General features: G+C 34.7%; 1 protein-coding gene across 8 annotated transcripts in view; it reads right to left on the bottom strand.

The window, feature by feature from the left end:
- The window catches only part of BMPR1B (bone morphogenetic protein receptor type 1B), a 371,022-nt gene that overhangs the window by 70,265 nt on the left and 276,498 nt on the right, over positions 1-24,259 (bottom strand). The window contains exon 2 of one of the 8 annotated variants that reach the window (XM_074323321.2): positions 10,247-10,447. The exons of the other annotated variants lie outside the window; for them this stretch is intronic. The gene's annotated coding sequence lies outside the window, so the exon portion shown is untranslated. The remainder of the gene's footprint in view (positions 1-10,246; positions 10,448-24,259) is intronic. 8 annotated transcript variants of the gene reach the window in all.

Here is a 24,259-nt window from a genome sequence, read left to right as displayed (position 1 = left end):
CATAGTAATCGTACTCACACTTCAAGCAGTTTTTCAGAGGATTAAATAAGATGTAATCATTGACCTATCCCCTATTTTGTGTTTATAAATTTCATATAATACAATCCTCAAAATACTCATTTTATAGATGAAGGGATTAGGGCTGGGAGAGGTTATTTAACCTGATGACAACAAGTGAGCAACAGGCAAAGGTGGGATGCAAGCTCTGGTGTCTGTGACGTTTAGAGAAATGACTCCTCTAGACAGCAGTTCTCAAAAATATTTTGTTCACAGGACCCTTTTGAAAAAATTAAAAATTATTGAGGACACCTAATATTTTGTTTGTATTTATTACAGTTATCAATATTTACCATGTAAGAAATTAAAACTAAACTCTTTTCAAATATGTATAATTTGTTAGAAAATAATAGTGAACCAGAAAAGTGGCACTGTTTTACATTTTTGCAAATCTATTTAATGTCTGACTTAATAAAAGAAATTAGATATCTGCTTCTGCATTAAATCTATTGCAACATGTTGCTGTGGTTGACATGTATGAAGAATATATGGCCACATGTATGTAGCTGGAAAACAGGAATATTTTAATAACCTTTTCATATAATAGTGATAATTTTTGATACTACATAAGAACTAAACAAGTAGGAGTGTCTTAAAGGTTCAATACAATGTAGAATCTGAAATCCTATCAATGAAATTTTCATTTTCTGATACATTAAAATCTACTGTCTATCACATACTTTGAATGGATTTTTTACATACAAATGCTTATGAAACGATGGGCAACGATCATCTGGAGAAAAAAATATTGGTTCACTCAGTTATGCAGATCAGTTCTGTGATGACAAGCTTTCCAAAATCCTAATTTTTTTTTTAAAGTTTGAGTTTTACCACTCGCAATAAATACTGTCAGCTATCTTCCTTCAAGTGACAGACCCACTTCATTCATTTTTGAGACTATGTCTGCTAATACCCATATATGAATAAATATAGTTTGTCAGTCATTCCCTCTAGTAAAAATTGTATTTCATGAAAAAATTCTCAAGGTAACCATTAATCTTCAGTATGCTGAAGAATTTCATTATGTACATTTCACATTTTGTCACACAGAATATTAAAAAGACATTTACTCAGAGGTTAGTATTTAATAAAATTAATAATTTTTACCATTTCATTCACAATGTTATTAAATAAAGCTAGCTTTTTTTGTTTGGTGTTTTGTTGGTCATTTTTTACTGTGAGTACATGGCAGTGAAGAATATGGATACAGTTTGGTGTTCTGTCTTGATTTGTACTAAGGTTCCACCAGCAGTTCTATCCACTATTTCTTTTGTACCATCAGTGCAAATGCTAATAATATATCATTAGTATTAAGCTTACAAATCATAGTTTGAGAACTGTCACACTAGGTGAACGACTACTGGTCATTAGAATTAGAGAATACAATTTATATATTCTTTTAAAATAAGTTCAGAAATTTTGCAATGATGGAAGAAAAGAGAATAAGAGGTGATATTTAGAAGAAAAAAATGAAGAAGAAAATATATGTAATTATTGAAACCTTCTGAGATTTAAAGAGAGATTTTCACTTAGAAACACTAGATTGCTCATAAAAGTAGGTGTGACAAATACATGAGAATGCAATTAGTAATGTAAATTTATGCTTTAATACTTTTAATCGGACTTTAAATGGCACAACTAAAGTACAGAACCATAATTAAGCTAGTACCACTTAGATGCTGCCAGCTATGAAATGTTGACAAACACTTGAGAAAAAAAAGAAATAAGCCATTAACATGAGGGTAAAACAAACAGATAATAAAAGTTCACATTCTCACAAAAGTAATTAAAAAGAGAAAAATCGTCTGTCAAATATGGCACTAATCAATCCTGGTTGACTTCCTGTTTGTTTCTTTGATTTTTGGTAGTAAGCTATCATAGGCAATATTTTTTGTTTCTTTTGTGTGTTTTCTTTCCTTTTCCATATCTGAACACTGAAACGTTGACCATAGTGACAAGCTTTTCTCTAACTCTATGCAAAAACGCAGCTCAATTTTTCTGACACCCCTTTTGCCCCCCAGCCATATAGTTTTCTACTTTAAGAAAGACTTTGACATAAAACTGAAAACAACAAAGGAACAAGACAAACAAATGAAGAAACAAAAACTCATAGACACAGATAATAGTTTAGTGGTTACCAGAGGGGAGTGGGGGAAAAGGGTGGTGATGAGGGTAAAGGGGGTCAAATATACGGTGATGGAAAGAGAACTGACTCTGGATGGTGAACACACAATGTGATATATAGATGATGTATTACAGAATTGTACACCTAAACTATGTAACTTTACTAACAATTGTCACCCCAATAAACTTTAAAGAAAGGAGGGGATAGAAAAGGTAAAATTATCTTTTACTTAAAAAAAGAAAGAAAGAAAGAAAGAAAGAAAGAAAGAAAGAAAGAAAGAAAGAAAGAAAGAAAGAAAGAAAGAAAGAAAGAAAGAAAGAAAGAAAGATTTTGACAGAGCCAATTCAATTAAATTATATTTTCTGTTAATATGGAGTGGAACGTTGGGACATGGAGTGAGAGGAAGGTCCTAAACATTGTCTTTAACACCAATGTAACCTGGATAGCATTTACAAAAGAGATCACAGAGCTGGAGGTCATGCCCAGCTCCACTAATTAGCTGTATGCCTTTGGGCAAATTCATTAGTTTCTCTAGATCGCCATTCCTCCATTTTGAAAACAGGAATAATAATGTCTACTTCTGACATGGTTGTTCTTAGGATTAAAAGAAGTCCAAAAAAAGCACTTAGCACAGGGCCCAGTGACTGAGATAGAATAAAGGTCCGATAAATATTAGTCCCCTTCATTTTTCAGAACTCCACGTCTTAAAACTTGACAGTAAAGATTGTGAGGTTTATAACACAGAAAAGGATACACCTTTCACTCCAACTACATAAGGTTTTATAAAGTCACTACCAGAATCCAGAATCAATTTAAAGACATACCCAGTTAAAAACAAAACAAAACAAAACAAAGCAAAACAAAACAAAAAAACATACATACACAGGTTTATTTTCAACAGCACGATAAATGACCTACTGGTATTTATAGTGGTAATACCTGTTGGTAAAAATTCATATTTCCAATTTTCAGTCAATTTTAGCCACTTTCTAATTTGTTTTATAAAATGATTTCACTATTAGGAAGAAAAGACATGTAGACATTCCATTATCATGGTTCTTGCCAGTGCTGATAAATAAATGTGGCACTGTTCAAAGAAATAACAGTACAGAAGATTATGCATCACCAATATTATTTACTCATATTAGAGCTGTTTAGTATGTCATATCAACTTTGCTTCAGAGCATTTTACATGAGTGTATCTTAAAAATAGTATGGCATGTATGCCATATTCAATTCACTTTACAAGTTATAACCAACTGCTAGGTAATATTAGCTACTATTTTTTAACAATATTGTATATCTTTACGGCATCTTACATTTTGCAAGATACTTACATAAGCATGTACACGTTTAACAAATTCAAAAATTATAACATTGCATTCTATCACATCTACATAAAGTGTTAACGAAGATTCATAATTAGCCTACATTTAATCATTTACCTCAGATATATAATCATGTAAAGTTAGTTATAATATTTACCGTGTTTCCCCGAAAATAAGACCAAGCCAGACAATCAGCTCTAATGCACCTTTCAGAGCAAAAATTAATATAAGACCCAGTATTATATTATATTATATTATATTATATTACATTACATTATATATTATACCCGGTCTTATAGTAAAATAAGACCAGGTCTTATATTAATTTTTGCTCCAAAAGACGCATTAGAGCTTATGGTCTGGCTAGGTCTTATTTTTGGGGAAACACGTAATTTCACTGAACTCTAACGTCCTATTTTTAATAGGAAAAGCATATACAGGTAATAGGGACACTCACTTTAAAATGTAAGAAGACAATCTCCAAGTTGTATGCAGAAAGTGGTTTGTTGTCAATTAACCTTTTACCGTATACGAAGGCTATCACAGTGTGCTGCTGTACATGCTTCAGGCAAGTAAGTAACAACTGCTGAAATGATCCACAAATAAAAGAAAGAAAACTACTATTTACTGAGTACTTACCACAGGTAAAAAAGTTCTAAGAGCTTTCACATATTTTCATAAAATTTTTACCAGCAAGACGAGTACAATTTTTCCCATTTTTATAAATGACTGAGGCTCAAATAAATGGTCATAGGCTGTGCTGAGATTTTTCGCTATATAACTGCTTTAACCAAATCACCTACTGGTGATGATGATGATGATGATGATGATGATGATGATGATGTGTCACCATTAGCAGGTGTGTGTTAGCTTTGATTTCTTCTCCCCCAGTAGCTAGAATAGGTTTTTCAAATCTGCCGTGTTCCCTCATGGCAAAATACAAGGGAATGGCTGGAGCCCCTCCTGTCTATCCTCTTTATCCCTGCCCGTAACCAGTACTACTGTTCTGCTTTCTGATCCCTCCCCACTTCTATAATCCATTTTTGCCCTGCTGTCTTCTAAAAATAACAGCACACATGCAAACCTGCAAAAGCAAAATAAACAAAAGGCTCTAATGGTTCTAAAGTTCTTAGGAAGGCATTCAGGGTTCTTCATGAATTGATCCAACATCTTTCCAACTTCATCTCCTACCATGGTTCTCCCTGTCCATACCTCATTCCTATTATACACACCACGTTTTTTCTATCCCCATGCCTTTGCTCATAATATTCTTTTAGCCCATAATAGCCTCCCTCTCCTTCATCATCTATGTTCCATTTCACAATCAGAAATATACGCATCTTTGTTAGTGTCTGTGGAACTTTACCATGTTATAGCTGCTATCCTACCTTGAACAATAGTTAGTTGCACACATATATTCTAGCCTATCAACTATCACCTTCGTATTGCAAGTAGCATAGTTTATTTACATGGGGTCACCCAACTGATTATTAGAATAATTAGCTGTGTGACCTCAGAGTAATTACTAACCACCATGAACCTCTAGTTCCTCATCTGTAAAATGAGGATAATGGCAGTATTTATTCATTCATACATGTAAAATGACTAGAACAGTACCTTAAACAGAGTTTGTCCCCATATAAATGTGAACAATTTGTATATTATTATTAGCTGAAATTTGTGACCAAAGAATATTAACTGGCTTACATATGCATTCAACTCTGATTTTAGGCTTTGCAAATTTTTGAAGGAAAGAAGTTTAAGTTTTGAGTATAAAAATCAATGTTTTAAAAGCTAGATTATAACTTTTCTAGTAGTTTTATATGAACAAATATATTCATTATTATAATGGACTAAAAGGTAAGCCAACTACAGTGCAAGACGTTTCTAGAGTGTTCCACTAATACTAAGGGAGTCAGAATGGATTCCTGCAGAACACAAAATAAACTTATACCTAAAGCAAAGCATCAGTTCATCCTGAAATTTTACTACACGTGTGGTGAAATGAAGGCTGCAAATCGAGTCCTGAACATTTTCACTGAACATTTCCATTTCTGCACACAACTTAGAAACTCTTTTTTATGCCTTCTGAACATTCTGCCATTCACACACACAAAAATTAAGCCTGTTTTATAATTGCAGGACATCCGTAGTTTAACATCTGATCTCCTTCTCTTCCTTCTCTCTTTGCATTAGACAACAACTTTGATCCTTTAGCTCTTGGCACCTACAACTAGAAAGGAAATGGACTGCAGGTTGAGATAGTGGCTGGATGGGAGAAAGAAACTGTGGACCACACTGAGCTGGGAGACAGAGCCTGACTACAGCATACACCAAGAAGCAGATCAGTACTAATGCACTGAGTGTCTACTTAAAATGTAGAAATAATTAGTTAGACTGCCTGAACTAAAGAGTCTCCATTCCAAAATGAGGACTACATGGCTAAGAATTACAAAGGCAGATTTAACAACAATCAAAAAACTAGGAGTAAACATTCAACTACACAACAACCATTCAGTGGTAAAAGGATCATGTTCTAACATCAGGGTCATTACTAATCTATACTGTATCGTGTGCGTATAATAAGTGAAAATAAAGTCTCCCTGTGATGCATCTTAAAAAACTAAAGAATAAATCACAGCAGATTCACTACCGTCTTCTCAAAAAACATAAATGTAGTAATCACTTTTCCAATAGAAAACTATCATTAGATGTGCAAGTTTACTCAGTTACTGTGAAATATATCCAACACCTTGCATATAGACTGCGGAGAACAGATGTTGAAAGCAGTAAAAATTCCAGTGGAAACTATGACTAATTATTATTAAATTTATGAGGCTTGTCTTAAAGATAAGGTTTGAGTGCAATAACAGCAACTCAGCACTTTACAAAGACAAATTTAATCTTATGACCTACAGTGTGTAAAGTAGGATGGTAAATTACTTAAGAATACATGGAATGTTCTTTAGAGAAACACATTTATCAACAGAACTACAAATTTTTTGTTTCCAGGTCAGTGCTTACTTCTGCAAACGTTAAGCCACATAGAAAGAGAAATATGTAGATTGATGTTTTATTACTTCTCTGCTCATCCCAATATTTACTTCTCTTTCATATTTAAAATAATATTGAGCAGGCAAATAACTTTCTAGGCCATTATCTAATTTCACGTCCAGGTATTTCTTTATTTCCATTACCAAATAATAATGATTTACATGTAACAGCAAAAATAGTATAACTGCTCTAGCTGCAAAATACCTTGCTGAACTTTAGCAATTCCTCCTTCATAAAAGACCACGCTTTAAAAAGTAAATGAATATATGTGCAGGCATTCGGTCTAGTCTGTGTGTCATAGTTGGACCAAGAGAACAGCTGTGGTCCAAAGTAACTGGAAGTGGCAGGGCACAGAGCCTTAGGATCTTGGGAAGAAGGAAAGAAGAAAAACTGAAATGAAAAAGGAAGCTAAAATGCTACCCATCAGGAGTGAGAATTCATTAACTACTCCTTTGTATCACCTTAGCCAAGGGAAAATGAAGACTTTCCTAAGGGCCCTAACAAGCACCAAAGAAGTATAAATTGAAAATAAAGATACTCAAAACAGAGGAAATCAGTGCTCCAGGAACCATTCTAAATGTTTTTCATGTATTTACTCAGTTGCTTCTTCCAACAAGCTTCTGAGTCATGTAGTATTATTCCCCCACATAACAATACAAAAGCAGTGAGAACTTGCTCAAGATTATAGGCTAGAAAAAGTTGAAACTGAGACTTAAACATCAAAATTTTGACTCAAAAGCCTGATTTCCTACCCATTGTGATATACCATACATATAAAAGTATCATTTCCTAGTAGCTACAAAAAAGACACTCATCAAAGACAATAGTTAATGCAAAGTTAGAAAGTCCCACATAATAATTAAATGTGTCTATTACATTCTAACTACTACCTAGGCTCATTGTAAAAAGAATTTTAGTTCATTTGCAGTTTCTGACTTGACAGTTCACAACAACAAAAAAAGAGATGTGAATTTCTACTTGCCACCACATTCTGCTTTGGTCTTAAAAGTGTTTCTATCTCTTCTCTTTTGAAGTGAATTTTAATGAGCCCTTAATTGTCAAAGGACTTCATAAACATTAATTAAACATTAAGAGAAGTTGTGTTTCTTTTCCCTGAAATATAAAAACAAAAAACAAAACAATCAAGCCTCCAGTGTGGAGTAGGCATGGAGAGACTAAGTAGAATTGTAAACATTTAGTTTTGTATTAGATGTTTATCCGAATGGTTCATGTCATTAAAACATAAGACAATTCTTATTGTGTAGCTCCTTTTATTTTTTGCCTTGATAAGTTCTTCATAGTATCACCTCTGTTGGAGATATTTTCATTTTTATCACTCATTTAATTCTGAATGATGCAAAACATTTCACTAACTCTTTATGTCTTCTGCACCACTGAACACTAAAAATAGTTATGATGTTGGGAGGAAATGATTTTGATCTAAATCAATAAAGCAGGCCCAGCTATTATGAAAATACCACAAACTTTTTTCATTAAAAAAAAGAAGAAAAAAAAAAGGTTTTCACACTGGATTTGACTCTTCAAAGAAAACATTCACCAGTGTGGCATTTTGCACCAATCTCACACTGAAGTTAGGGACTATTATCACAGAGATAGGCTTCTCCTGATGAAGCCATAGCCTTAGATATTTCCTAGTTGCCCAAAAGAAGAAGATGCCCACAAAATATCATGGCAAAGCTGGTGTTCCCAAGGTCAGCCTAGGAAATGCAAACGGCCTGGCAAGTCAAATATTAACTCACTGAGAACAAATCTCTCCAAAACGCACCACATCTGATTCATGGAATCAAGCTGAGAAAGGTGAAAGACGGAAACATACATTTGTATTTCCAGGTGTACAGTAATGATTTTCCCCCCCTTTTCTCTTACAATTTTTGTTTCCTCAATCAAGAGAGATAAACATATAGTTTATAAAAGGACCTTTATAAAGTCTCTGTATTGTGGAAGTAGCTATCTTGTCATCATCGTGTAACCAGAAATAAGAGATATATCAAATTTGGAGAAATTAAGACATAAATATTAAGAAAATGAGTATACTTATTTAATGGAGTTCCTAGTTCTGTCATTTCCAATATGAGCCAAATTCAGAATTCTTAAGTCATATAAATGTTTTTAAATGTTTTAATTAAAAATAAATAGTTTTGGTTTTGTATTTGACTCTAAAATGTCTAAATAACTCAAACACAGTTATCAAATTCTTAAAATTGTTTCCTCAATTGCCTTGTATTTTTCCTAAAGATTGGATGGGACTGGATACAGGTGTGATGGTGAGAGGGGGAACATCTGTAATGAATATTTAATATGTTATCAGATGAGCACTAGATTTATCGGGGAGATCACTTTGTAGGTTATATAAATGTCTAATCACTATACTGTACACATGAAACTAATATAATATTGTACACCAACTGTAATTAAAAAATAAATAATAAGTTACACTTTGTGGCTAAATAATTATATTATGTTTATAAGAACGCACATGCTTTTTCAAATAAAATCAAAACTTTGTTTATCCAACATGTCCAGTAAACAAAGATACATTTTACATTGTGTGAATTCAGAAACAGTTGGCATAAAAAATGGGCCACAAATATGAAACAAAAATAGAGTAAGGCAACTCAGGGGCCAAAAATGCTGAAGAAAATTTATTTTGGTGATGTCCTTTAGATATAGTAATGATTTTTTTAACAGACTAAGCTTGTATTAGTTCATTACTTTGTGATTATGCTGCCACCTTCCTGATTAATATATGATATAAACAAATAAAATAAGAATAAAAAGACAAAACAACTGTATATTTTTTTTAATGTCTGTTCAATAGCTTAAAATTTAGAATGAAAAACTCAATTTTAATCCCATTTTGATCCCAATCTTCAATATACATGAAAAATGTCTTGGTAAAGAATGCAAACCCAAAAGAACCTGTATTTTTTTTTCTTGATTTTGTATTAGTCTATTTTGTTCTATTAAGGGTTACCTGATGTGGTCTTCTATTCCTTTACATACTCAAAATGTCTTACTTTCTCCTAAATCCACAGAACTATGCCTAAAATGCTTATTGATTAAATGAATTTGAACAGATTAAAAATAGTTATTGTGAGGGTTAATTTTACGTGCCAACTTGACTGGGTTACAGGGTGCTCAGATATTTGGTCAAACAATATTCTTGTGTTTCTGTGAGTGTGTTTCTTGATGAGTTTAACATTTACTTTGATAGATTGTGTAAAGCACATTATACTCCCTAATTTGAATGTAACTCATCTAATCGGTTGAAGGCTTGAATAGGACAAAATGGCTGACTGTTTCCCAAATAGAGGGAATTCTTACTGGCTGACTGTCTTAAAGTTGGGATATAGGGGTGTTTTCTTCCCTTTGAACTCAACTGAAACATCAGCTCTTCCTGGGTTTCCGGAGTGCTTGCTATAGGACCGGAACTACACCGTTGGCTTTCCTGGGTCTCCAGCTTGCCAACTTTGGACTTGTCAGCCTCCAGAATCATGTTTAAGTTTTAATATATATTAAATTACAATATAATTTTTAATATGTATGTCTCCTATTGGTTCTGTTTTATGGAGAACCCTAATACAGTTATTCTTAGTTTCTTTATACATTCAGGCTTCCTTTAAGTAAATATAAAAGGTTCTTGTAATTAAATCTGAATTACCTTGGGCCCTTGAGTTGTGGTTCTCAGAATTTCTTCCATCCAATAAAGAACTGTAATTTCACTGTCAGCAATCTAGTTTAGATCTCATGTATGTATTCAGAATCCATGCTTTATTGATAGCAATCCAGGCGGTGGCGCCCCTAATGCCTCTGTGCCCTAGTGAGTATCCAATGCAAGCTATGACTATGAGATCATCAACACCTATTGGAATAATGCAATGTGTCAACATGAGAATAAACAGCAAGGATTAAATTCAAATAACTAGTCAAAGATTTCACCTTGAGCGAAGGTACACTCACCAACTACAAGATAATCAAAGATCAGACAGAATGATTTTGTTTTTGTTTCTATAAATTTCCTTGGGAAGTATCTTTCCCATCTCTATCCTCTATTGGCCCAGAAATCTATATATAGTAATCTTTTCCAACAGTGTTTCCCCCTTGAGAAATCAAATTGTTTAATAAATTTCTAGGGCGAAGGCCAGTTCAAGATGTTCAACTCTCCTCTACTAAATACGGTAATAAAAATCACCAGAGCTATGAAAGCTATTGGCAAAAATCTAAGCTTAAAAATACATGAAAAACATGTTCATGAAGAACATAACAAACTTAAAATTTATATTACTAAGCAGACACATTTTTACCAGAAATCTTACTTGAAACATTTAGAAATTTTTCATTACATGCATTCTGGATGTTTTACTTAAGGACTTACTCGTTTCCGGTGACTAAAGGGGAAAGAAAAAAATACTTCAACATGTTTTCAATAAAAGAAGATGGCTGTGGAAGTAAAATACAGAGTTTGAGACTAGCCAGGACAAGCTAAAGGTAAATTCTTTGCACTCTAAAGGTACTCAGACACTTCGTCCTAAGATAAATGCCCTTTCATTCTGTCAAAATGTACCAGCAAAAACGAATCAAGATTTTTTTTTCTTTTCTCTTTTTAAGGTTTTCTCTTTCTAACTTAAAAAAAAAAAAAAAAAAGTCTAGAAAAGAAAGAGTAACAACCATCCATAATTCCCATGCTTGTATAGGAATACAGAGTAATATAGGGTTTTTCCTTGTTTGATTGTTGTAAGATCACTAGCCTACATCAAGGCCCAGTGCCCTTACCAGGCACTAGTTCATATCCAAGTACCTTTTTCTGAGCTCTAGTTCTACACATTCAACTGACTACTGGGTCTCTATCCTTTTAGGCTAAGAGGTCTCACTGATCCACCAAACTCAACATCTTTAAATCTGAAGTTCTCCTTCCTCCTCCTTGAATCTTCTCCACCTATCCCCTTCAGTATCTCTGAACATAATCACCATCCACCCAAATGCCAAAGCCAGAAACCTGAGAATCTTCCTAGACATTGCCCCCTCTCATATCCAAAATACCCAATCCATCAACAACCCAATTATCTTAATCTTCTCAATTTTTCTGTAATCCTTCCTCAACTCTCCACTAACGCTCTTAAAAGATGCTAAATGTGGCCTTCATCATTTCTTACTGGGTTGCTGGTAATAGGCTCCTGATCTCTGCTGTCTGGCTCTATCTTCCTTTAAACCATTGTTACAGTACAACTAGAATTACATTTTCTCTTTTGTTTTTAATTAATGTTTATTGGGGTGAAATTATGAGTAAAATTACAAAGATGTCAGGTATACAATTTTGTAATACATCATCTATTTATCACATTGTTTGTTCACCACCCAGAGTCAGTTCTCTTTCCATCACCATATAGTTGATGTTTAATCCCCTTTGCCCTCATCTACCACCCCCAGAATTTCATTTTCTAAAATACGTATTCATTCACTTGCTTAACTCGACAATCATTTATTGGGCACCTTTTAGGTACCAGGCTCTGTTCTAGGCCCAAGGATGTAACAATAGGAAAAAAAAAAAAGGCATAATTTCCTGTCCTGACAACTGACAAAGCTTACAGTTGCTGGAGGAAAAGAGATAGTAAGCAAACAAATATGAAAGTATATTAATTATGGTAAGTGCTATAAAGAGAAACAAAGCAGGGAAGGGCAATAGAACATGTTAAAAATGGTTGGTACTTAAAAGATGACAGAATTTCTTCATTGTACAAGTCATTTTTGAGAATGGTGAAAGGTAAGCTATGAAATGGAAGAGTGTTCTAGAAAGAAACAGCAAGTATGAGCCCCGAGAGAGAAGTGCATCTGCTGTCCTTGAGGGGAAAAAAGGTGTCATTTGTTCAGCAAGAGGAATAGTTGTAGGTAAGAAGTGAGATCCTAGTGGCCCTTGTTGGAACTTCTACTCTGGTTGCTCTGCCAAGAATAGACTATAGAGGGCAAAAATAAAAGCTGGGAGCCAGTTAGGAAGGAGACGATTGCAGCAGGTAAGGCAAGTATTGATTGTAGTTTGGATGTGGGTGGTACTGGTGGAGGTGATGAGAAGTAGTCAGATTCAAGATATATTTTGAAGGTACTGCCATAACCTTAGTTTCCCAGGAAAGTAGAACCTATGACAACTATTTGAATAAAGGTAGTTTATTTGAGAATGTCATCTCAGGAAGCAGGGGTACATGACTAGGGCAGTGAAACAGGAAAGAAAACAACAACAACAACAACAACAACAAGAAACGGCAAAATGAGGATGAGTTTTCTAGTTTATCCCCACTGCGTATTATGACATGAGTCTCAGTATGTCCATCCTGGGGGAAAAAAGAGAAGTGATTATCCATCAGCTCCTATACTTATCTGCCCCTTCCTTGCAAGTTGTGTAGGAGTAGAGAACAGTTCCTGCCAGAGTCCCACGTACTACATCAAAGAAGCTCTAGGGCAGGAGGCCAAGAGGTAAAGCGGGATCCAATTCTGCTTTCACAAAGCAGGGCAAGCCTTCATGAAACCGGCTGCTGCGGCTGTGAGAGCAGTGAGGGTAAGTTCAACGAAGATTCTGAAGTGGTGCACATGGGTGCCCAGTACAGATATGTTGATATATTTTTTAATAGACTATATGTACTATGTGAGAGAGAAAGAAGAGCTACGGATAATGCCAAGAGTTTTATCCTAATCAACTACAAGGATGGAATTGCCACGCACTGAAAGGGAAGGTGGTGGAAAATACAATTATGTTACTTCCTCCTTAAAAGTCAGTCATGGATCTATGCAACTCTTTGGAAAAAGTATGTGCCTTCTTCCACCTTCATCTCCCGCCCCCTCTTACAATCTGAAATTAACAACTCACTACCTCGCACCTTCCACTCTGCAGTTACACTAAACTCGGCAGTCCTCTGGTGGTACCACGCTCTCTCAGGTCTCTCTGGGATTTTGCTTATGTTGGTCCCCCTGTCTGGAACTTGTTTACCTCCTCCCTTTGTCCAGATAACTCCTTATCAACCTTTAGTCGCCAACTCAGTTGACTGCTGAGGTATTTAGTTGATACCTCCTTTTAAATCAGATACATAACTATCTGTTCCTAAAATATTCCTTGTATTAATATTTGTCTGCCTCCCCTCCAGAATGGGATGAGGGAATATTGTCCTTGGCATATTACAACATTAGAAGATAGTAGGTGTGTAATGAAAGTATAGTAAATGAAAGATAAATGAATGGCTTCTCCAAGTCATTTTATATTTATTTTAAAATACAATATCCATGCCCAAAACCAACTTTCAACATGGACTATTTCAATATTTTAACATACTCGTATCATTTCATCCTCTGAGACATTAAAGGTTATGTTCAAACTCACATAAGTATTTAGTAGCAGGGCAACAATTAAATTCAATTCTTCTGATTCCCATCAGAAAAGCTGCTGCCGTTCCCCAAAATTTAGTTAACTCTTGGATAAAATCTAAGTCTAGTAGGCTCTAAGATATTTTATAGGATTGGGTCGTTAAAGACTAAAAATGCCATTTCATTTTTAATACCAGCTTTCCATTTAAATGTAAAAATAAGACCATTTGAGAGTAAAATAAAATCATTCTAGTGAAGCTTAACTCTTACACGTGTGACTCTCAAGGACAGGAATAATACAATTAGATTTTGTGCAGTCAGGCCCATCTCACACTTACAGGTAAAAGATCTTTTTCAACATGTTGTCTGCTATCTACAGAACTAAATGACATATTTAGTTAATGCGGTTCTTGTAGGGCAGAGACCAGCAAACTTCTCCCAGTGCCTTCTTGGCTTCATTCCATTTTAATTCTGATGGAAAATGTGAGCACGCCAGTTTTGACCCAATATAGGTTTCTGTCGGGTAAACTTCTTGGCTGACTAGATTTTCTGAACCTAGTCCTTTTCACTTGGAACAAATGTGTTATTCCAGAATATGCCAACACATCATGTGTTACTGATATATAACAAGATTAAGAGGAAAAATGAAAGCATTTAAAATGCAAAACATACTTGGGAAAAAAATTACACAGTGAAGTGACCTGGGGAATACCCTCAGCCATTTTCTTAAAGTATTTGGACAATTATCTTGAGGATTTAAAAGTATACCTAGGTCCTATTAAATCTAGCAAATGATTTAAGTTTATGGACTAAAATGGCATACATAAGAGTCATTCTATACTTTATAGTGAATAAAAATCATCTAAGTTTGAAATTTACAAAGTTCTACTAAGTTATCAAAAACTCTCACATTTAAATAAAAGAAACTACAAACTAATAGACTCTCACATTTAATTATAAGAAACTACAAACCAATATATTCTTCTGAAATGTATAGATTAAATCAGATCACTAGATATTGTGGCATTTTTATACTTTCCTAAACTAAAATTCCTTTACTAGAAAAATAAAGCAGAAGTTTCCACTATCTAATTAAAACAGTAATCATCCCATAACTGTGCTCACAGATACCCCATGAATTTCCACTACCCCTGGGATAAAGTTCAAGCTTACTCACCTGATATTGAAAAAAGCAAAATAATTTAGTCCAGTGGTTCTCAAACTTTAGTTACACAGCAGTACCATCTGGATGTCTTGTTAAAACACAGATTTCTGGAGTTATCCCCTGAGAATTTTGATTCAGTAGATCTGGGTTGGGACGCAAGAATTTATATGTCCAACACGTTCCCAAGTAATACTGATGCAGGGACCACAATTTGAAAACCACTATCGAGTTTTTGTGCACCAATTTCTACTCCCCCAGCCCCACCCTGCCCCAAACTTCTAGCTCAGCACATTTTCTCATCCTTTGATTTTGTTTAAACTATTCCAGTCACTGCTATGTTTATAGACTCTTGAATTAAAAGAGAGAACTTTTACTTAACCTGTAGTCTCCAGGGCAACTGTATTTCAACTGCATTTGAATGCTGCCACAACTGTAGTCCAGCTTGCCTTGACTCAGCTTTAGTATCACTCGTTATTACTACTCTGATGTACAAACCTCAAGGGCCTGAGGTCCTTTTCCTGCCCTAATGATGGCCAAGGCCCTGAGTGGGAGAAGCATGAGACAATATTCTGGGGAAAGAAAATGTTTTTGTTATGACTATGAATTCCTCCTATCTGAAAAGGGCTTGTCAGCGTGGGCACTTTCCCAGCCACTCTACCCCACGACAGGAAAGGCGTTTCTGCTACATTAACAAGTAGATAAGTAATGGGCACCTCTGGTTCAGGAATGAGCCTTCCTGGACTACAGGCATGGCCTCTACTCCCAAGACAATCTTAATCTACATAGGGAGAGTTCATGATAAAGGTTCCTAAGCAAATTAATAAGTTCCCATAAAGCCCAGACTCAGAATTATGAATAGCAGCTGTCTCCAAAACGATATCTTTTCTTTGAGTAAGCAGGATTGCAGGTGGGCTACTCTGCTAAATTTTTAACAAAGGAAAAATAATCTCATTTTAACCAGAACAAATGTTAACTCTTAATCACAAAGAAATTTTCTCATAAAACAACTCATAAAATAATAAAATGGCAAATAAAACTGCCTCACTAAAATTCTGATTTCAGAGATAAGTATTATTAAATTGATATCAGAAAAAGCAAACAACAGTCAATGAAGGAGCCTTAATTCAGTATTCTGTTTGTAGAGGCTATTTTCTAGAATAGCCTGGTTATCTCTTTTATTGTATAACATTCTACAATTATGTAAAAAGAAGTTAGAACTGGGTTCTCACAACTCATTTTTTATAAAATCTTTATTTTTCTACCACTAAGAAATAAAATATTATAGAATAAAGCCAAATGAGTACCAACCTCTTCTCTTCACTTATTCCTCACTATCCTAAATTTGCTACTTATCACTACTATGAATATTTTAGGAGCTTTATAAAAATATAATTCACATGCCATAAAATCCATCAATTTAACATGTTCAATCCTGGACTTTTCACATAAATGGAATAATACAATATGTGGTCCTTGCATCTGGCTTCTTTCACTTAATAACATTTTCCAAGTTGATTCATGTTATAGCATGTATCAGTACTTCATTCCTTTTTATTGTTGAACAATATTCTATTACATACATATACATTATCCATTCATTTGGACCTTTGGCTCATTTTTACATTTTGGCTATTATGAATGATGCAGCTATGAACATTTGTGTACAAGTTTTTTTGGACTTACAGTTCTTATTTCTCTTGGGTATATACCTAGGAATGAAATTTCTGGGTCATATGGTAACTGAATGTTTACCATTTTTGGAATTGTCAGACTGTTTTCCAAAGTGGCTGCACCGTTTTACATTCCCAGAAGTAGTGTATGAGAGCTCCATTTTCTCCACATTCTAACCAACATTTGGTATCTTTTTTATTACAGCCATCCTAGTAGGTGAAGCAGTATCTCATTGCAGTTTTGCTTTTCCCTGATAGTTGATCATGTTGAGCATCTTTTCATGTGATTATTGACCATTTGCATATATTCTTAGGTGAAACGTCTGTTCAGATCCTTGCCCTTTTTAAAATGGGGTTACTTATATTTTTATTATTGATTTTTTTAAGAGTTCTATAATCTAGATTCAAATCCATTATCAAATATATGATTTGGGAATGTATTCTCCCATTCTGTGGGGGTCTTTTTCTCACTTTTTTGATAAAGGGCAAAAGTTGTTTTGTGGTGTGTTTTTTTTAATTGATGAAATCCATTTTATTATTTTTTTTATTGCTGCTGTGCTTTTGGTGCCTTGATCTGGTTACTACCTAGATCTATACATGATATGTCACTCTTCAATATGGTTGAAACAATTTATATTCCAACTAACACTGGTTAAGCCTTCCCATTTCTCCACATCCTTGGCAAACCTTGCTAATCTCAGACTGTCATTTATTTTGCCAATCTGTTGATTAACACTCTGTAGATCATATTATTTTAACTTGCATTCCTCTATTTAGCTTCCCCCGTTTCTATCTTCTTCTTTGTGAATAGCCTGTTCATGTCTTCCGCCACCTTTTTTTTTGTATTTTTCTCATTTTTGAAACATTCTCTACATACAATTAATAATAAATATTTCTCAGTTACATGTGCTGCAACATGTTTCCCAAGTGTGTGGGCTAGCTTTTTGTTCATTTGTGATTTACTCTGTTGAACTATTATTCATTTTACTGTTAAGAAAATAAAAAATACATTTTTTGTTTTGTGTTTTGGGGTGCTTTTTTTTGCATTTTTAAACTTTAAGTTATATAAATATTCTCCTCTAACAGATGTTGTATTATATAGTTGCTAATGGAACTGACACCAGAACTAAGCTGTCTTCATTTGCATCTAGACTCTACCATGTGTTAACTTTGTGATCTGAAACCAATTATGTAACGTCTCTGAACCTGTTTCCTCATTTAAAGAATGGGGATAATAAGAGCACATATCTCATGTTGTGTGAAACTCACATGAGTTAATCTTTGTGAAGTGATTAGAACAATACTTGGAACATCAGCTATTATTTTCTTCTTCACATTTTCAATTTTTGGATTTTACATTTAGCTTTCTGATATACTTGGAGCTGATTTTTATACATTAGATGATATGAGGTTTTCATATAGTCCACCTGTTCCCACTGATCTCCAATGTCCCCTGTGACACAAATTGTTTTCTTATATGTATGACTCTTTACTGTATTCCATCAGTCTATGTCTACCTTAGGTCATAACCACACCATTGTAATTACTATTTATAGTTATAAAACTGTAAAATAATGATTTTCTATCTAGAAGAGCAAAATGCCCTATATTGCTCTGCACTTAACATCAACAAATGCAAACATCTGCAAATGAAAAGATAAGAATGCTATATTTGTATCCTTGGATTTGTGAGTTATAAAATTGCAAATGAAACATGCCAGTTATTGTCTATCAGATAATTAATGATTAGTGACTATAAGAACTATATTTAACTATAAGAACGGCACTTTCTTTTTTTACCCCTAGACTTTTACGATTATTTTGCAGATACTATAAAGTAATGATTCACTGAAAGCCATAGGAATAATAAACAAAGAATCTAGACTAAGAAGTAAAACATTATAGAAATCTTGGGGGGAGGGTAATTTTGCTCAAGTATCTTGTAGGTACACAGAGATGAGAGGAAATCCTCAGCAGATCTTTAAAACCCCTTAAGTAGCGAATACAAGAATGGAAGCAAAGCCGCAGAACAAAAGACCAAGTATTCTTATTAAGTTTGCAAAACCACAGCCTGGATTCACAGTTACTGAAGAAATAGTCAAAGAAGAGATAGAAAATGTGAAGAGAAATAGTACAGAAAATTTACCTGGTAAACACAGTTCATCAATTATTCTAAAACATTCTACAGCAACTGCCCGAAAGTATAAAATCCCATGTGTAAATCCAAAGGATTCCAGTACAAGTGATATCCTACAATGGAAAGGAACAATAACCTTGTAATTTTAGCATTAAGAAATAAATCTGCAGAGATGTTAGCACTCACTCTCAAGGTATAAAGCTGTAGATCACATTTCTTGTTTGCAGTCATAGCTACTCAGGATATTTTGCAAGTAGTCTCTTAAGCTTAACATTTTCAGGAAGTCTTAGGAAGAGGAAAAAAGGAGGGATGCTCCATTTTTCAATGCAGGATACAAAATTTTCTCCTAGAAAATTACTCATATGTGTTCCTAACTTCTGTCTTTTCCTCACCTCAGATGGTGAGGTAATGTGGCTCAGAAAAAAAACTGTGAAAGTTGCATTCCCATGCGCACTAAATTACGACAGACTAAATGTGGCTGAATATAGAGTACTTTTTACAAACTAGTATGTATTAGAATAAAGAGAAAAATCAAAGCAGAAATTCTCAGCTCTGAGCTTTATTCATACACTGGAATATTTATTTGCGGTGGTGATGGTGTGTGATTTTGTAATCTGTCTCTTAAATAAAATGTTCATGTGGCAAAGACTTGGTTTTGGCTTTCTAAACATCCAGCCTAAATAACAATCCTAAAGTCAAATTTAAACGTCATTCGTAAAAGAATAGCAACTAACACTCTGGAACACTGAGTTCTGGTTTCAGTTGTACAAGTAATAGTGAGACTTTAGGGAAGTCACCTAACAACCGCATGCCTCATTTTCCTCACTTGTAAAAAGGAGAAAACAGAAGTAGATCATTAAAGTTAACTAGGTATTTTTCAAATAGAAGTGTAGGTGCCTGTAGCATGTATTTCCACTGGGTTTACATTAGGTTGTGTAGATGTTTGTTTATATAATGGCACTTTATTTTCTGTTAAAGGAAACCTCCAGCCCCATCATTCCCCACACAAACTACTTCCGTTCTTACTTGAAAGGAAATTCCTTTTCAAGGTTCACAGTACATTAGAGACAGCTGCATTGCTGAGCTTCCTCCAGAAACTTTAAAAAGCTACAGATGTAGCCCGTGCATGACATGGATCATGGAACAAGACAATCCCATGCATTTAGACTGCTGCTTCTTTTGCCCTCTTTTAATGTTATATTTTCCGAGGTGTTGCCTGACTACACTAAGTGGTGTGTGTGTGTGTGTGTGTATGTGAGAGAGAGAGTGTATGTGTGTGTGTGTGTGTGTGTGTGTATTTTAAATCAAGCCTCTGAGGGAACACAGGGGCTCTAACGTGACTATTTTGACTTCTAATTTCCAAAGAAAGATAAGGTAAAATGTACATGTCCAATTAATGACATTTTAACAACACTACCTATTAACTTCCAAAGAGACAGTCTTCACATTAACTACACATTCCCTGACTATACATGTTTTCATACTGCACCAGAACTCACGGTGTTTGGAAAACTCAATTCTGGACTCAGAACCAGCAACACAAGAATACTGAACTAGCACGGAAGTAAGAAGTCTGGCATAGAACTTTTCCAGCAGTAGCATAACTTGGTCTATTTCCAGAATAGTCCCCAAACCTGCATATATAGCCACAAAGACAAACTACTGTCATTGGGAATAACATGTTGGATATAACTGGACGTGGGTACAGGGCTGAAGAGCATGCAAATAGCAATATGGTGCTTTCCAAGGGGAGTTCACGGAGCCAACCTCGAAAAGATTTCCAGGAGCCTGTCAGGTGTGCAATGACTACTTGGAGTACAGAAATTACTTAATACATCTGAGAAAGAGATAGGAAAATCGGGATTCTCATTTCTATTTGACTCTCCCATAAATCCTTCAAGTTTATACTTGGATTGTTCCAAGTAAATTAAGACTTACTATCTCTTCTTCATCAATAGGAGAGATATTTTTATAGTGCTACGACAACTTTTTTTTATTAAAAATAGATCGTACTAATGTAACATTTTATGAAAGAACATCAAAACTGGATAGGGGGGTAAGTTACTCTTGAAACAAATTCCTGACAATTCCTTTTAAATACAAGTTAATAAAATAGGTTCTCCCCTTGGTGAGAAAAGGGGGGAGGCAGAGGTTCTGTCTGTAGGTAAAGAATGAACTGAAATGTATTAACTCTAATGCATTGTGCACCAAATGCCTTGGGGGCAGCTTAATCCATTGTGGCTTTCTGGGCTCAGCTCCCGAGTATCTGGTTTAGCAGATTTGGGATGGGGTACGGGGAATTGCATCTTAAAAATGACCTACAGTGATTTTGATATAGGAAATACATGAAACCATGCCGTGAGGAAAGCTGCAGATTCCTTGTTTCTCAAATGGATGGATGCAGATCCCACACTGCTCACAGGTTGCTTCCTTTTCAACAGCCATAATGCAAGCCCTCGGCCAGTGCTCACTGCAACATGTGCAGAAAACCCAAGTCCCACCAGTGAAGCCAAAAAGAGGCAGAAAATTACCTGATCCTGAATTCAGGTCTCTTCTGCCACATTGCACCAAGCTGCCACAAAGAAAACACACTGGCCAACTGCTATATTATTGTTGGCAAGCACCGAAATTTGCTCAAAACCTTTACAAATGAAACCCAGCTGCTTAAGCTCAATACCAGATGTCTTCTACAATGTGTGGCTTTGATAGATTAAATTGAGCATAAGAAAGAGATGAAATGTATGAAAATCTAATTTGCAAGATGTTTGTCATTAAGTCTGTTTAACAAAAAAAGACAAAAAGTTTTATTTTTCAGTATAAGAGGTTAAGTAGGATAGATTAATAATATTCATAGCAGCTACTAAAATGCATGTTATGAATAAACTGTTTAGTGTATATTCATAAAATCCAAAGGCCAAAACATAAAGACAAAAACAAATCTCCAGAAATGCCCACTGAAAGAACGTCATATGTCTGTGAAATCACATGATTTAGCATGAGGGTCCTATTCCTTTAGACCCATTCCCCAATTTGAACAAGCTTTCAGTCAGGGCATAGGAAATTAAGTAGGAAATATTTAGTGATATTCCCTGATTTCAATAAACTGTAATAATCCTATGAAAACATACATATAAGAAACATATGTGTGTGGATATGCAGAATATATGTAAGAAAGTGTGGAAATAAAAAGGCAATTTGTTTAACAACCTCAATTAAGTGGCATCTACCCTTCTGTTACCATGACATGATGGAACCTTTTTTGTTGTTGTTTTCCAGGTCACGGTACAGTTCTCAACAGCTTCAGCTGATTTCAGAGCCTAAGTTAAACTCAGAGAGGCACTCTGATATTCCTCCAATGAGCTGCTGGCCATTCCCTCACTCAAATGAGTTCATGGATAAATACAACACATTACTCTCACAACATTAACCTTAAAAAAAGGAACATAAAAAGACTTTTCAATGGAATTTGAAAACAATACTCAATTGAGCATATTAACTTTAACCAAGACAAACATTCAGTTGAGATTTAGTCCATAAAAAGGTGCATAATCATTAAAATTATATACAATTACAATTGGCAGGTCATTATTTTTTTAAGATTTGAAAAAAATATATATTGCCATAGTTTTCTTTTAGAAAGAAACCCCAAAAAAGCTAAACACTTTAGCAAAGACATAGTGTGATCACACATATTTCTACAAACATAATAACTGAAAGACAATTTCATACAGTTTGCAAAACAAAACTGGCCTCAGATTTCCTGAAACTGCATGCTATTGGTTTTGACATAGCTTATATTTATTTGAAGGACAAAAGAAATGTCCAGAAAAAAAAATTTTAAGATGCCTTGTTATATCAAATTATCTCACACTTAGCTGATATCTCATCAATGCAGTTCCCACATCACAGAAATTCCATAATTGAGGCAAAAGTAATGCAAGTCGCTATTTCCTTACATGTAAAACTCCATTAAAAATCGTGAAGATACCAGGATGAATCTGGGAATATGATGTACCACAGGATACTATCAGGCAGTAAAAATACTACGAACCAAAGCCAGTTTTCTGTATGTCCTCATAATGTTTTTAAAAAGTGAATTAGATATGTACATTAATTTTACTCAGGACTTCAGAAGGGGTCTAAAGTCTAGTTTCAGATACTAAGTCCCTAGAATTGATCAAATGAAAGATGTACACTGTTAGCCTCAAACTTGTGGCCTGTTTGGGATTTCTAATGCAAAATTTAGAAGATATTCTTTGTGAGACAGTGCAACTACTGTATTAACAAAGGAGTGAAAAGCATATGAAGCAATCTGACAGAACTAAAATCTGTCAAATAATTGCACTATTTGTTTCATATGTTATTTTTGCCACCACCTTGATATCTTGAATTTCTATAGCATCTTTTTTTGAAATAGCAAAAAATAATTTCATACTTCTTCATTTACTATTACAATAGTTCTGTAGAAACTACAGAAATACATTACTGTTATTTTTGGTACTGACATTTCTCTAAACATATAGCTAATAAATATGTCGCTTAGTAGCCAATAGGAATCATTATAAACAAAGGAATAGTGGAAATATTCATCATGCTATTATAAATGATAGTAGCAGCTGTATTAGATGTTTCCGATTATCAGCCTAATCCAGAACTTCTTCCAGAAAAACATCCCCTGCCCACAAGGTCTATTGTTGCCATCTTGGTACTGAGTAACTACACATCCCAGCTGGATTACATCTGATGACTACAAGGGTCAGCAGCCAATCATATTCTATCTCCAAAAAATTCAATGTAAGAGACAGTGAAACATCTATCAGTTAACTCTAAAGAGCTAAGCCCAAAACCGTCTTGGAATACCAGGGAATGGAGTCACTATTTTGGGTCATGTGCAAAATAATGGGTACAGCCATGTTAAACCCCTCCATATGCCAAGCATTGTGCTATGCACTGGGGATGCAGCAATAAACACAATGGACACAGTGTTATCTTCTAAGAAGCTGAGCTTCCAGTAGGAGAGTGACATGTACAATGATAAATCATGATATGTACTGTAAAGGAAAAACAAAAGTTATAATGAGGGATTCTATAAGGGGATCTCATTTAATTTAAACTGCTAGGGAAACCTTTTATCTGACATTTAAATGGATAAGCAGAGTGGATATGCAAAGAACTTTCTAGACTGTGGAAATGACATATGTAAAACACCTGAGGGAAAAAAGGTTGGCTCAGCTCAGGCAGTAAAAGGCCTATGTGGCTGATGATCAATGAGTAGTGAGGTGAGCTGCAAAGGGCGTCAGGGACCAGCTGGTACCAAACCTTGAAGTCATATAAAGATCTGGATTTTATCCTAAA

The sequence above is a fragment of the Rhinolophus sinicus genome, chromosome 1 (genome assembly GCF_057876585.1).
Source record: "Rhinolophus sinicus isolate RSI-liver-muscle chromosome 1, RSI-T2T, whole genome shotgun sequence".
Lineage (NCBI taxonomy): Eukaryota > Metazoa > Chordata > Mammalia > Chiroptera > Rhinolophidae > Rhinolophus > Rhinolophus sinicus.
The sequence above is the reverse complement of the archived record's forward strand: the minus strand, read 5'-3'. Positions and strand labels throughout refer to the sequence as shown.